This window comes from Hyalella azteca, unplaced genomic scaffold (genome assembly GCF_000764305.2).
Source record: "Hyalella azteca isolate HAZT.00-mixed unplaced genomic scaffold, Hazt_2.0.2 contig16605, whole genome shotgun sequence".
Taxonomy (NCBI): Eukaryota; Metazoa; Arthropoda; class Malacostraca; order Amphipoda; family Hyalellidae; genus Hyalella; species Hyalella azteca.
Window position 1 is genome coordinate 111,889 of NW_025946421.1, and position 17,057 is coordinate 128,945.

The 17,057-nt window shown below is 39.7% G+C and overlaps 1 protein-coding gene across 1 annotated transcript in view; it reads left to right on the forward strand.

Annotated features, from left to right (window-relative positions):
• Positions 1 to 6,366: 6,366 nt before the first annotated feature.
• Positions 6,367 to 17,057, forward strand: part of LOC108675941 (unconventional myosin IC) — a 53,786-nt gene continuing 43,095 nt past the window's right edge. The window contains exon 1 of the mRNA XM_018163997.2: positions 6,367 to 6,540. The gene's annotated coding sequence lies outside the window, so the exon portion shown is untranslated. The remainder of the gene's footprint in view (positions 6,541 to 17,057) is intronic.

Genomic DNA, 17,057 nt, shown 5'->3' on the forward strand with positions numbered 1-17,057 from the left:
TGATCAAATCTTGCAATCGATATTTCACCAATTTTCCCGCTAGCTAGCACTCTGAAACTTTTAGGGAAGCTCAGCTCCCGATAACAATACAATAATCAATAATTTGTTGCACGTTTCCAGGCGTATTTATTACCGAACCTTTCTTTATTACAGCCATGCTCCCAGGTAAATACTGGAACAACAATGTATCTCCTCGAATACAATTTTCTACAGAACTTCGAAAAGAATTTTCTTTCGTGCATTTGCGTGGCCAACTGCAATAAAATGAATATTATGTAGGATGGTTGACCTTTTTGCAGTAGTTATCAACTCTAAAGGAACTCACAAGCAGGGGTTTGGGAACCTTTAAATGCACGTCATCCTCGAGAGGATATTCGTGTTTAGACTGCGTATATCAATGATACGCTGCGTATCATCGATACGTACGTCAAGTCAAGTAAATTGGCTAAAATATTTTAACTGAAATACAAAAGACCAAGAGAATGAAAGCAAACAGAGATCAGTAGCTGCCGTAAAATTATTTTCTACTTTTGAGTCCACATGAAAAACGTGGTCTTTAAAAAAATTTTTTATACATTTTATTTGTTAATCAATTTATTCAGTAGTCATGAAATACTCCCTTTGGGTTCGATTCCTAAGCTTCCTAACAAGGGTCAAACTTGGTTTTGGTCTCCCGGAGCTAAAGATAAGTTCAGAGATGGCAGATCCCACATTGAAACTTAAAAAACGCCTGAATTGATTATATCACTTTGTGTTACACATTTTTATTTCAACTAATGAAATTACAATTTACATGTAAATTTAATATTTAAATGTATACTGAATATACAGTATATTCAGTATTTCTTGCAAAATGATTCTCTTGCAGACTAAGCAGCAAGCTGAGCAGCAAGAGGTTCGGAATCATCAATCTTTTCATCATCCAGAAACCATCCCGGACAATCCTCATTACGACCGCTGGGAGCCGAAAATTCTTTACGATGACTTGTCCAACAAAGAACTGTACAGGAAATGGCGTAAACTCAAGAAACAATCAGAACAGAAACGAGAGTCAATGAGGCCCAAAGGAGTACGCACCTCCGAACCAAAAGATGAAGTTGAGGAGGATTTAGTGAGTAAAGACTCGTCTGGTGTCGACAGTCCAGTGCGAGACACTTATCCCAAAGCTGTTTTTCAAAGAGGAGGAGAAATAGAGCCAGAGAAAATTCGCAAGCGCTACGTTTTTTCGAAGACTCAGTTGCTGAAGGGTGATGGGTATAGTCCTGTCGAACGGGCCCAGTGGGTCAAAAAGCCTGACCCGGAGTATGTCACGATGAAAAAAGTAGATCCCGCTGACCCACGTTTTTTAAGACGTTCCAAAAGTGCTTCATTACTTTCATTAAATTCAACAGCGAAAGCCAGTACGGGCTCGTCGGATTCTATCCATTGTTCCATAAGTTTTGGAAAAAACCACGCGAGCACTTCTGTAGCTTCCATCAAAAGCAATCCTCCGCTCTCCCCGTCTTCTAACCAAAGTAAGAATCATAATAATCATCAGACTAAACCAATAGAACCGAAGGCGTTACGTAGGAGTAAGTCCGCAGTCCCAACCCGAATTGAAGCAAAACGGGAAGAGTTGCCACACCAAAAGCACCACGATTTTCGGAAGCTCAAAGAAATTTTTAATCGTCCAATGCCAGAATACGATCGTCTTGCAAGAGACCGAGAAACTTTAACACAGCACCAGAAGGAAACATTGATGCTAATTAAATCGCAGCAAGCAAAGGAGCGAGATTCGTTGCTAACTGACGTCGAAAAGCAGCTTCAAGCAAAGATGGAGGTAACTCCAGAAGAACGCTCTGCCGCGCTGCTGAAACAGGTAAGTATTTCAAGTCCAACGAACATATTTATGTTGAACATCATCAGGCGAATTAACATTCCTACTCAGTCTTGCCGAATAGTAAAATTTCAACCCAATACGCGATACGTTGTCTGTGAGTGCAATAATTAAATTAAAATGTTTAAACAGAATATTGAAAGCTAACGACATGACGAAATGAAACTTTCGATTGGAATCCAGGTACGAATACGACTCGTGCAACTGCGTTGTTTATGTTGTTAGCCTTTCAAGTTAATAATGCGTAGATTAGAACAACTTATTTCTCAGGTACGAAAAGGGCGAATGGAGCAGATGGAGGAAAAGGCGCAGGCCTTGCAGGAGCGCCTGCAACAGGAAGGCAGGTGGGAGCGCAGGATGGTCCTGCAGCAACGCCAGCATCTGCAGCGTCTGCAGCAGAAACAGGAGCAGAAGCAGGAGGCCCAAAGAAGAATGCGACAAGCTCTTGCTAAACTGTGAGCCCATTTATATTTTTTATTTCACATAGAGAGGCGCACGATGGAATTTATTGTGTTTGAGAAAATGCTATGCCGCTCTTGTTATCCAGGTATTAGGGGGGTACACGATAGAATTGAATGTGTTTGAGAAAATACTATGCCGCTGTTATTATCCATGTAGTAGCTTAGTTGCGGCTTATGAAGATACTACTGTTATTATTTTTAGTTGTATTTGGTCATATTATGGAATTATGAATATTTATTTAGTATTTTCTTTATTTGCCATGTTACTAAAGCGATTCTGTAACGTAAATATTAATTAAAAATTTATTTAGCCTACAATTTAGCGGACGTAAAATTTAATGACGTTTGTTTTCTCGGTACTATTGAAATATATAAATAATCAGTATTCATAATAAAATAAGGTTGAAGTCCTTGCCCAAATAACCGCCCCCTTCCTCCCTTGAAGAATGGCAGAGCGGAGGGCTCGTGAGCGAGATGAGCAAGGTGCTCTCGAGCGTGAGCGACTAGAGCGTGAGCAGTTGCAACAAGAGCATGAGCAGCACGAGCGTGCGCTCATGAGGCAGGTAGGTGACACGATAAAAAACCTATAAATTATTTCAGTAGTGATATAAAATGTTAAGAATTGTTCCACGCATCAATTGTATATATTATTTGAATAACGAACACGCATGTGATCCGTTACATGCATTAGATGTAAGCATGTGATGTGTGGAATTGGAAAAAGGGTCTGATCAAGTGCTAGCTTTAAAATTATTTCTAGCTAATTGATTTATAAGCTCAACTTTGAAACATCGATTGTTTTAACCTATTTGGTGATAATTGAATTAGAAGTGGAAAAACTCACACAGTACCAAACCAGCATTATTCATTTTTTTTATAATGAATGCCAAACTGTTTTTGAATTTTGAATGTTAAAATAATCTTGTATGTAAGAGCAGCGAGCGGCAGAGAAGCAGGCCGCCATGCAGAGCCTGCAGCAGCAGCTACAGGCTGCCAGACTACGGCACGACAAACGCGACCTGCACTACGGCGTGGGTAAGCCTAGCCTCCACACTAGCCTCATTACTAGCCTCCACACTAGCCTCTACGCTAGCCTCCACACTAGACTCATTACTAGCCTCCACACTAGCCTCTACGCTAGCCTCCACACTAGACTCATTACTAGCCTCCACACTAGCCTCTACGCTAGCCTCCACACTAGACTCATTACTAGCCTCCACACTAGCCTCTACGCTAGCCTCCACACTAGACTCATTACTAGCCTCCACACTAGCCTCTACGCTAGCCTCCACACTAGACTCATTACTAGCCTCCACACTAGCCTCTACGCTAGCCTCCACACTAGACTCATTACTAGCCTCCACACTAGCCTCTACGCTAGCCTCCACACTAGACTCATTACTAGCCTCCACACTAGCCTCTACGCTAGCCTCCACACTAGACTCATTACTAGCCTCCACACTAGCCTCTACGCTAGCCTCCACACTAGACTCATTACTAGCCTCCACACTAGCCTCTACGCTAGCCTCCACACTAGACTCATTACTAGCCTCCACACTAGCCTCTACGCTAGCCTCCACACTAGACTCATTACTAGCCTCCACACTAGCCTCTACGCTAGCCTCCACACTAGACTCATTACTAGCCTCCACACTAGCCTCTACGCTAGCCTCCACACTAGACTCATTACTAGCCTCCACACTAGCCTCTACGCTAGCCTCCACACTAGACTCATTACTAGCCTCCACACTAGCCTCTACGCTAGCCTCCACACTAGACTCATTACTAGCCTCCACACTAGCCTCTACGCTAGCCTCCACACTAGACTCATTACTAGCCTCCACACTAGCCTCTACGCTAGCCTCCACACTAGACTCATTACTAGCCTCCACACTAGCCTCTACGCTAGCCTCCACACTAGACTCATTACTAGCCTCCACACTAGCCTCTACGCTAGCCTCCACACTAGACTCATTACTAGCCTCCACACTAGCCTCTACGCTAGCCTCCACACTAGACTCATTACTAGCCTCCACACTAGCCTCTACGCTAGCCTCCACACTAGACTCATTACTAGCCTCCACACTAGCCTCTACGCTAGCCTCCACACTAGACTCATTACTAGCCTCCACACTAGCCTCTACGCTAGCCTCCACACTAGACTCATTACTAGCCTCCACACTAGCCTCTACGCTAGCCTCCACACTAGACTCATTACTAGCCTCCACACTAGCCTCTACGCTAGCCTCCACACTAGACTCATTACTAGCCTCCACACTAGCCTCTACGCTAGCCTCCACACTAGACNTGATGGTATGATGTTGTGGTGTGATGGTATGATGTTGTGGTATGATGGTATGATGCTATGTCCGGCAGCTTGCAGGAAAGAGTACCGGGAACGTAAGCGCATCTCGCACTTGTCCGGCGCCCAGCCCCCCGCTCCCCCAGCGCCCCCCATCGACGTGAGGGGGGAGGTGGCCCCCCACAACGCCCCTGTCTTCCAGACTATCCCTAATAACACATAATTATAATTGTATTATACTGACACATCAAGACCAAACTTCTCCTTCATCGCTACAAAGGAGAGATATCACTTTTTCAGTGCAGTGTGTCATTTATATTAAAATAATTCTTTAACATTCAATTCGTAGTGAGTATTTGATTTCTAAATTTACTAATTGGTGGATATAATTGCTAGAAAGAAGCGAATGATATGATTCATCTAATTAAATATTAGACAAGTTTAGTGGCATAGTCCTCCTCTTTCAATAAATTTATCCTTACCTCGCCTAAATTTAGGCTAAGTTATTCGGTCTACATGACGTAGCCGTACATAAGTTATGTGGTCTACCAGTCGTAGCTAAACGTAAGTTATATGGTCTACAAGACGTATCCGTACATAAGTTATTTGGTCTACAAGACGTAGCTAAACATGAGTTATGTTATCTACGAGACGTAGCCGTACATAAGTTATGTGGTCTATAAGACGTAGCCGTACATAAGTTATGTGGTCTACAAGACGTGGCCGTACATAAGTTATGTGGTCTCTACAAGACGTACCCAAATATAAGTTATATGGTCTACAAGACTTGGTCGTACATAAGTTATGTGGTCTACAAGACGTGGCCGTACATAAGTTATGTGGTCTACAAGACGTAGCCGTACATAAGTTATGTGGTCTACAAGACTTGGCCGTACATAAGTTATGTGGTCTACAAGACGTGGCCGTACATAAGTTATGTGGTCTACAAGACGTACCCAAATATAAGTTATGTGGTCTACAAGACGTAGCCAAACATAAGTTATGTGGTCTAAAAGACTTAGCCAAACATAGGTTACCTATATGTTAGCATTTTGTCGTTCCTATGATTTCTGGCACGCGTCTGACAGTATTTATAAAATTCACTGGGATTGACACGGTTAGTTTTAGACAGCTTATTCTCAGTTGAGAATCCAAGTGTCGATAGAGAGAAAGAACGTCACCTAACCTATGCAGTGTTATGGATGGCTTCCGGGCTTGAATATAACTTCCCGTACCAACCGAATTTAAATGCAAGCACTTATAGATTTCTTAAATGTATACACTTTTATATGCAAAGACTCTGAGATCGATCTTTCATGTCTGAGGGCGTAACGTAACTGAGTAACGTCAAGCCAGTGGTGCAACCTATCCAGTCATAAAAGAACTACTAGGTCAATAGCTCATCACATGATCGCACTACCGTAACTAATTTTTTTTTCTAACTTTCGGTCGATGTTACACGTAAGGGTTAATCTTACACCAGCTGACGGTACATGAATAAAGGGTAAGGCTCGCGAACCTCAAACTTCATTTTGTAAGCAATCAAAATAGGATTTTTCGCTCTAATGGTTTTGATAGCTAGTAGACTTGAAGTAGTAGAGACAGAGTTCGATGAGACCACGCGACTTGACCATTTAGTTGTCAAAGAGCGGGAGTCGAGACCCGTGGGACCCTTTTTAGTCAGAACTCGGAACTAGCTCACAGCCTCATTGGTGACTGCTCAGTGCTCACTGTGCTCAGTAATCAGTATGTGTTGACGCGCGGTTGGTGTTGGTTGTATGTGTGTGCTGCGCTTGTTATTTGTGAACTTGCGGTGTCTGCAAAAGGAATACTCGGGAACTAAACGCGTCAAGTGAATACTTTTCGACAGTAGAAATATAATCGTAGGATAATTCAACAAGGTAATTATAGCAACTGTTTCATAATTTTTCATTTATTAAATTTTGTTTAAAGCATGTTCAAATACGGTACCAAATTGGGAAATATTCATTTCCCAGTCTATTGGATACTACCATTGATTGGATCTCCCGAGTCCCGAATTAGGTTCAGAGTTATAAGCTATTTTGTCCGACATATTGAAATGAGTCTATTATAATAAGCCATACTTCATATACCCGTATTGAAGCTTAAATAGGTTGCATTCATTATATGCTCTGTATTAGCCTATATAGAACATTTTGAGTGAAGTGTTGGTGGTATTATTTCGTCCTTGTGTTCGATTCTAGTCTCTAACTCTCTAAACCAGCCTATAATTCTGTCCATTCTTTCAAATTGCTGCTACCAAGAATAATTCTTTTATCCTCGGATTCCATGTTATAACTTAGTGTCGCATGCGAGTCACGCTTGCAACAATTCAATAACAGTTTCGTCCGCCTTACCTTACGTGAGATTTCTTTCTAAAACTTATTAACGTTCAGATTGCATTTCACGTACCTAATTTTGATAGAATATGAGATTAATTTAGGAATAAATAGATTGGCTGGCTTTTTGGAGAAAACTTTGATACGACTACGATTAGTAACGACGCATTAAAGGGAACATTTTTATAGGTATTATTATTTGCAATGGCTTTCCTTATCCGAAACCTTAGTTCCTGGCCCGACCAGCCGGCGAGCATTTCATTTACGACCCGTCACATTGAATGATTAATTGTCTCGTGAATATTTAGTAGTTCGAAATATTCAAAATCTTAGAATCGGTACATAGTTAACGTTCAAGCGCATAATCTTAATGTAGTGAAGTTTTTGAAGTGTCATTACCGAATCAAGCTACCTACTTTAGAGTCGACATTTTTTTCTTATTTGAAGCCAGTCCCACCTACAGCCTTATTTGTAGCATTGCGGCCATAATGTTATTTGCGATCTTTCTAATTATTGACGAGATTACGGAGTTATATTATTAACCGAAAAAGCTAACAGATGGAAATGAAACATTAATAATTATTGTCCAGTGATGACGTTGGACTACTCGTATCACTAGCTACGAGGACTGGCCTAGTTACTCTATGCCTATGGGAAGAGCATGTCTCCTGAAATTCTAAAACTAAACTTTGTGAATGATGAAAGACTTTTCCACCATGGACGAACTGGATACGCGAATAGCGAATATTTTTTGTGTACGACGCAGCGGGACTATTTACTAATTTTTCTAGGAATTTTATGGTAAATAAAAGATGAAATGAACGGCAGTTCATTGCATGTCAGTTTAATGCAAACTAACTTGGTGCATTCATCGGGTATCGTTCATCCACAGCAAGCTCTGTAGCCTGAGTGGCTATGGGCAGGCGATACGACGCCTAGCAAGCGTGCCTAACCGTCGGTGGAATTCGTTTCTTTTTTTTTTTCGTTACCTGAGAGAGACGCCATGGCCGTTGCATGACTTAACGAACGTCGCCAGGAAGGAAGTTGGAGCCGGAGAGGGGGAGGGGGGAGGGGGCGAGAGGAGAAGGGAGGAGGGGAAGGAGTTCAATTAATATCACCAACTGACAGTCTGTTCCGTTGTTTATTTAATATTGTTAAGTCTTATTTTAAAAATCCTTCGCTGGAACTCCACGCTTGTATATAAAAATCCTTAGCTGGAACACCATGCTTGTATAATGTATTTTATCTTGGATTTTAACTTCTTATTCAAAAACCACAGAAGGCGCGTCGATAAATTGAAAAGCCTGGTGCGCACGTTTCTGAGCCAGCACCTGATATAAAGTTCAAATTTTTTCAGCTCCATCCAAACTACTTTCAAATTCCCTATAGAAAGAATATGTATTTTGACTCAAAATTAGCTAAACAATAAATTGAATTTAACTTCGAAAGATCACAAACCTGGAATGGAATTACGAGCATTGTTAAAATATTGAATCGCTTATTATGTTGACTATTTTGCCTAATATATGGGGCAGCGTCAAGAAACTGGAATTGATGACAATATCATTCTAAGCTGCCTCGTTTGATATCGTTGCCAAACATTTGTAGGACATTGCCTCCATGGCTCCCTCCATAGGTTACAATGTTAGTTACTTACCATCATTTGGTCCTTCTTGTACGAGTACTTGCCAAAAGTTTGCAAGGTTCCTATTTTACTTTGCCGGCACGGGTCACAGCAGGGTGACTTTAGGGGGACTGTAGGGTGACGGAAGGGTGCCTGAGGGTTGATTGTAGGGGACGGTAGGGTGACTGTTGAGGACTGTAGGATGACGGTAGCAGGACAATAACGGGACTGTAGGGTGACAGTAGTGGGATAGTAGTGTAACTGTAGGGCGACTGTTGGGTGAATGACAGGGGACTGCACGGTGACTGTAGGGGGTGCAGGGGGACTTGAGTGTGACTGTAGGGGGATTTTAGTGGAACCGTAAGGGAATAATAGGGTGACTATGTAGAGGATAGTAAGGGGACAGTAAGGAGACTGTAGGGAAACTGTAGAGAGATAGTAGGGTGACTGTAGGGTGACTGTAGGGTGACTATAGGGGGATAGTAGAGTGACTAGGGTGACAAATATAATACCTCTGATCTGGGGGTCCAGCTGTGAAGCTGTGACTGCGCATAAAGCTCCAAGCCTCGTCTCAGCGTGTGCGAGTATGAATGAAATACATTTACACATTTACACAGCACAAAATATTTCTGCTAAAGTTCATCGAACTTCCGTGGAAAATTGTATTTAGTTTTGTGGAAAAGTCATTTATGTATACAACTCTAGTATTGTTAGTATGTTCGTCCACAATTTAAGAATTTAGTATTAATTAGTAGTTTCAAATTGTCTATTTCGAAGCAAATAAAATTATATATGACTGTTTTATCTACTTGAATTGTAGTAAGAAATGTTTCATATACTGTATGGCGTGAAATAAAGACGTGTTCCGCAGTGTACCGTCTTGCCTGTTCCATTCCAAGATGAGCGCGACCGCCGTGACAATTTTAAATTGTACATGACTTTCGCTCGCATTACTTTTCATTGAAACAAGAACGTTCAATTAATTGACCCATGACGTTATAATGCAATCGTAGTGTTGGTTGTTCTAAAGAAACAAATTGAAGGCGCTAAGACGCGGCTTTTGAGCGAAATGCCGCAAGTTGGCTCCATTCCACCAAGCATTCCGGATTGAGCTATGAGAAAGTTAGATGCTATTTAGCTCAATCAGTTGTTTAAATTTGTGTGCAAATTTGCAGAAGGTAAAAAGATTATAGTATTAGTTGCAGCCGCTAATGTACAAAATTAAACCTGAAAAATAATTTGGAAACTGTCAATGGTTGAAGCGTATTATCACACAAGCGCCGACGGTACACATTTTCTGTATTTTCGATGTACTGTGCCTAATTTTAAAGCAGGTGTACACATTAAGTCTGAGCGAATTATTTGTATTTAATTTTAGATACTGAATCAATTTTGAATTTTGATGTCATTAATGACCAAAAATTACTCGGTGGTGAAACTTTGGTCAAGTTCACATCATTATGTCTAGCAAGAAGTAATAAAATTAAGCATATAGCTTGTGATTTTGATCGTTTTTGTTTCATTTTGTGGCCTTACAAAGCAGGTAAAAAACAACTGCTATGACGTATGTGTTTGTTTGTCTCACCTTCAGTACTCTATATAATTAAATTCTTCTATAAGCAGGAAAATTAAGTTTAAAATAAATAAAATTCTATTTTCGTATTTTTTTATACTCCAAAACTTTGTTAAACTGTAGGAATAAAATGGTTTCCCTGCTGAGTTCAGAATGCGATAGGTTCGATTTTTTAAGCTCTAGAAAGCACAATTTTAGCTCACGTTCTTCATTTATTAAATTGTCGATAATCTCTACTTCATCAGGCTTGAATATTTGCGAAAGGTCAAGAAGTTAATCCAGCGGTTAACTTGACTTCTTGCGTATTATACAATTTAACAGCAGGAAAATTTGCCGCGAATTACTGATCATATTTGTGCTTCTTTACACATGAGGATTGACATCTGTTCAGTCCTTACTGATCTTCTTAAGACAATGACTATATGGGTTAAAAATGCGATAGTACAACCGTAGTGATAGCCGCACAATTATAAACAAATTATATACTTCTTTTAACCGCCCAATTATAAACCAATTATAAACCAATTATAAACCAATTATAAACCAATTATAAACTTCTTTTAACCGCACAATTATAAACCAATTATAAACCTCTTTTAACCGCCCAATTATAAACCAATTCTAAACCAATTATAAACCTCTTTTAACCGCCCCATTATAAACCAATTATAAACTTCTTTTTACCGCACAATTGTAAACCAATTATGAACTTCTTTTAACCGCCCAATTATAAACCAATTATAAACCAATTATAAACCAATTATAAACCAATTGTAAACCAATTATAAACCAATTATAAACCAATTATAAACCAATTATAAACCAATTATAAACCAATTATAAACCAATCATAAACCAATCATTAACCAATTGTAAACTTCTTTTAACCGCACAATTATAAAGCAATTATAAACCAATTTTAACCCCCTTTAACCGCACAATTATTAGCGATGGATGGAATGTTTCGATGGCGGGCTGGACTAAAGCAAACTCAATGCCTGCCTGCAGATGTGCATACATGGAAAGCTCGAGCCCACGCTGCTAGGCGGGGCCAGGAATCCCCATTCCCTTATTCTGTTCCCCCCGCCTCCCTCAGGTCCCCCTCCCCACAGATCCCCCACTGCTTCCCTATTTCTACAGGTCCCTATCCCCTCACTCACTTCCCTCTCTCCCTCCTTCCCTCCCTTCCTCACTCCCTCGGATCCCTAACTACACCCCTCCCTCCTACATGTCTCCTCACTTTTTCCCCTTCCTCCCAGAGGTCCTTCCACCAGTGTCTTATCGTTGATTACTGTGTCTTATCGTTGATTATCGTGTCTTATCTTTAATTAATAAGTCTTATCGTTAAATAATAAGTCTTATCGTTAATTATCGCTAATTATCGCTAATTATTGTGTCTTACCGTTAATTATCGCGTCTTATCGTTGATTATCATATCTTTTCGTGCCTTATCGTTAATTATCGTGTCTTGTTAATTATTGCGTCTTATCGTTAATTATCGTGTCTTGTCGTGTCTTATCGTTAATTATCACGTCTTATCGTGTCTTATCGTTAATTATCGCGTTTTATCGTTAATTAATGCGTCTTTTCGTTAATTATTGTTTCCTATCAATAATTATCGTTTCTTATCAATAATTATCGTGTCTTATCGTCAAGTATCGATGTACTGACTTAGGTAAATTATTGATAGTTCTTCATGTGCGTCATTGCACGCCTGTTTTATTGTTTGGACTGGGAGAGGCGAGGTACTGGTAGTTCTACAACCATTTCTAGAATGCGACTTTGAAACTTTCCTGGCCTCTAAGGCTCGGGTCATCATGCATGATTCAACATGAAATTCAAGCTTCTGAAGCTGGATCATAAATAATTCTATGTCGTTATGTATGGGACTGAAAACGAATATAAGCGACTCACGTGTCAATATAAGTGACTCGCGTGTCAATATTAGTGACTCTCGTGTCAATATTAGTGACTCTCGTGTCAATATTAGTGACTCTCGTGTCAATATTAGTGACTCTCGTGTCAATATTAGTGACTCTCGTGTCAATATTAGTGACTCTCGTGTCAATATTAGTGACTCTCGTGTCAATATTAGTGACTCTCGTGTCAATATTAGTGACTCTCGTGTCAATATTAGTGACTCTCGTGTCAATATTAGTGACTCTCGTGTCAATATTAGTGACTCTCGTGTCAATATTAGTGACTCTCGTGTCAATNAGGGATCCGGCCTTTGGAACCCGATCTTTCCATAACTGACGATTGATTTTTTCCATTAATAGCATATTTTTTATCTTATTTTTTTTAAAAGCGTAAGCTGGCTTCCATAGAATTTATTCCAATAGATGCTTGATGACCAATGCTAGTACCGTACTCGTATCATCATGAATACGTATCATCATAGTGTATCATCAATAATATCGTATCATCATTAATGCTTATCATCATAAATACGTATCATCATAAATACGGATCATCATAGTGTATCATTAATAATAATATCGTATCATCATAAATACGTATCATCATAGTGTATCAATAAAAATATCGTATCATCATAAATACGTATCATCGTAGTGTATCATTAATAAGTCACATTAAGTGACATTAAGATGATACACTATCATCATAGTGTATCGTCAATAATAATATCGTATCATCAATAATGCTTGTCATCATAAATACGTATCATCGTAGTGTATCATCAATAACAATATCGTATCATCATAAATACGTATCATCATAGTGTATCATCAATAATAATATTGTATCATCATTAATGCTTATCACAGGACAAGGGTGCTGTCACAGCCTGCCTGATGCAGACCGGCCCACAAACCTGCTACAGGTTAGCTCCTGCAGAACCTGTCTAGCCTGTCTGCCAGCCATTCATCCACCGCTGCAACCAGAGCAAGAAACTTCATTCACTAACGCAGTATGCCACTTGGTCACCACTGACCAGTTTGTGCCACTTGGTCACCAGTTTGTGCCACTTGGTCACTACTGACCAGTTTGTGCCACTTGGTCACCACTATTGGTCACCACTGACCAGTTTGTGCCCCTTGGTCACAACTGACCAGTTTGTGCCACTTGGTCACCACTGACCAGTTTTCGCTATTTGGTCACCACTGACCAGTTTGTGCCCCTTGGTCACCACTGACCAGTTTGTGCCCCTTGGTCACCACTGACCAGTTTGTGCCACTTGGTCACCACTGACCAGTTTTCGCCACTTGGTCACCACTGACCAGTTTTCGCCACTTGGTCACCACTGACCAGTTTTCGCCACTTGGTCACCACTGACCAGTTTGGGCCATTTGGTCAAGACTAATTATGCCATAGTTGTCACTCCTGATCGACTTGCGCCTATCATTGTTTACAATGTTGTACCTGGGTTCGTTCAAGATTAATTATTAAGATTCCACAATAATAAGGCAAACCTTTACAATTTAACCCAAAATTTAATTCGGGTCGCGCCGGAAGCAATTCAACAAAATGAAACGCACGAATTATTTGAATCGATGCAATAACAGCATAATATAAATTGTAGAGAACATGACGATAGTTTCTAAAGAATTCGGTTTATATGACGCATAAGTTTGGAGTAAATAGCAAGATGCTGTCATCTCCCGCCTTCACGCAGGCAGCGCGACATGGCTGATCATGACTTGCATTCATGTCGTCATGTATGTTGTATTTGTCTAGCATGTATGTTGGGTGTTGGCATTATCATTAATTAATCAATATTAAGTAACATTAATTAATTAATTAATATCTATGACCAAAATGGGCGTCGCCGGGTCTCAACGCAATCAACTTGCCGATGCCTGAGGATTAATAAGAAAAAATAAAAATAAATAGTCTGAGCAGCAGCAACTCCTAGCCGCTGAGAAACGTTGAGATAAGGAAAGAACCGCGCCTACACGAAGCCTCGCCGGAAGTGCAGGATCTGCATCTATAGTCTCAAGCTAAGAATTTGGATAGCCTCCGTTGGAGGATCTGGATAGCCTCCGTTGGAGGATCTGGATAGCCTCCGTTGGAGGATCTGGATAGCCTCCGCTGGAGGATCTGGATATCCTCAACTGGGAATTTAATGTTCATAGTTAAATATTTTTAGTAAATTTCTGGAATTCTTAACGTTTGGGATACAGAAGCATACAATTCCTCAAACTGGCAATGCTAGTATTTTGAATCATTCTATATCCAGTCATTACTAGAAATAATTTTTTTTTGTTGGGTCCTGTGTAACTGAGATCTGATTCTTAATCAATGATGAGATGAGTGAAGCTTTCGTGTCACTGAGGGATAAAATTGATTGCTGCGTGGGTTGCCGCGAGACTTCAGTGCACAATATATCAAGTTCTATTACGAATAAGTTAATTGTGAGACTTAGGTGCGGCTATCCAGACGACAATATTTATTTGTCGGCAACCTTGCTTATAGTTTGGTTGGAAGGTGTGATCAGGGAACGATAAGGGGATGGGGGCTACACCCCTCGAGCTGTGACTCATGAGTGACGCGAGACCCCTAATGGGGGAATTTAGACCCCTGTGGGGTTGGGGGAAACCTCTTGCGGGGATTTCGGTTTGGCTTATGACACTGCATCATCATTTGCTTATTGGTTACTTGCACTGATTGTATTGTTATTGTACATTGAGTTGCGTGCCGACCTGGATCGTTACAGTTAATTTGTAACGTTACAATTGATCTTTATTACAGTCATTGATATAGGTAGCAAATTTTAAGTTTTTTGGTTCATATTTGCCGTGGATCAGCTTTACAACACAGACTTTCGGAGATGACGTAAATGAGATTTTATGGAGGCAAAGTGATAATTTTTTCTAATCTCGCATTTAGAAAATATATTTAATAATATTTCAAGCCGCGCATTAAACTCTATTAATTGCCCGGGTCTTCGCCAAATTTTACAGTCTTTGAAAATTAAATTTGCTTTGTGCTGTAGGAAATCTCGATATATATTTCGTAAAATCAACTTCGCATGGAAGTAATGTGTAATTAATACAAATTTTATAGATCATTATTAATTCTTAGTTAAAGAAGTTTTTTCGAATCTAGGCAATATTTAGAATTAAATGAAGTTCATATTTCAGTTTCAATTAATCAGTAATTGTCATTAGCGGAAATTCCCAAATCAATTGAGTATTTCCCATGCTATTAATTTTTAAATCATGAGCAAAAATAGGATCTATATTTTCATTATTTTCAAGTTATAAACATCTTCTCTTTCAAACTGTCTTTTATAATCTGTTTAATTATTGGTGTATCGGAAAAAGGGCGAATTGATAACAAAAAAATGAATGAATCATGCGCCGCACCTGAATTTCTGTCTCTAATCTCCTGCGCCCAGGCACACTTGTGAGCTGAATAAAATATTCCCTGGAACTCACTCGATGTTTCATCCTTTTATGCACGTGCAATTTTGTTTAAGAACTGCGCAAATGATTCGTTGAAATTACACGTTCTCATTTCATGTGACATTTCTGCTGCATCGTTCGTAACAACAATTAACGAGGTCCACACACATCCTCCTTTGGTATCATTACCCCCAACTAGCTATGACGTTATATATATGGTTCTCACGTATTAAGGTTATTTATGAGTTAAATTCAAACTTAGTCACGATTATTATCAGGGCCTAGAACTAGAAAAGTAGCTTTAGAATAATAATTTTTTCGTCAATAATCGTGTAAAACTTCATTTTAGTATTTCAGGAATCACTGCTGTGCTTGCAATGAAAAGCACTTGCAGTGCACAAAAAATTCGCAATGAAACGCACTTGCAGTGCACAAAAAATTCGCAATGAAACGCACTTGCAGTGCACAAAAAATTCGCAATGAAACGCACTTGCAGTGCACAACTGCATGCATGACGCACCGGTGCAGAGCTATTGTGACCTGAGCTGTGGTGTGAGTGACGTGACGTATACAAGTGTTCAGTCTCGGCACACTTGTTCTGGTGCTGATGTTGGTGCATTTCTGTTGGTGTTCACGCGAGTGCTGCTTTTCCTATTACTTCTATTACTTCGGATGTTAGTGCGTTTCTGTTGGTGTTCACTACCGTACTGCCTTTCTTATATTACTTCTATTACTTAGCATTAATGTAGTCGGGCTGTAGTGTTAAAGATTCACTAGAGTACTACTTTTCCTATATTACTTCTATTACTTTGCATTATTGTAATCGGGCTGTAGTGTTACAGATTCACTAGAGTACTACTTTTCCTATATTACTTCTATTACTTAGCATTACTGTAATCGGACTGTAGCGTTACAGATTCACTAGAGTACTGCTTTTCCTATATTACTTCTATTACTTAGCATTACTGAAATCGGACTGTAGTAATACAGCGTCTGTGAGTATTGCAATGTTTCAAGTTGGTAAATTTGAAACCTGTTCTCCATATTGAGATCACACTTTTATGGGCATACAGCGATGACTATAACCTGATCTTCTTCAGTTCGCTCCAAAAAATGTTCTTATTCCTGTAGCAGTTGTCCATAATAACCACTTGAGGTATTCGATTCTTTATGTAAATATTGCTGCGAAAAATGACCTCGAGATATTTCATTTGAAGATGGCTGGCTGCAGTCTGAGTTTAATCATATAAGGTTGATATTTTATAGATTAATTGCGAGTTGTAAGAGACAATTATAAAATGAGCTTCGATATCGCAGTCACGTTCACTTTATTTTAATTATAACAAAAATAGTGTGCAGCGAGTATGAATCTGATCAATAAATAATGAATATAAACTGAGAACATGTGATTATGAGAGTATGTGAACTGTGATTTAAAAAAAGAGTATACGAATTTAAACGGTCATTTTACCAAGGATGCTGACCGATGCAT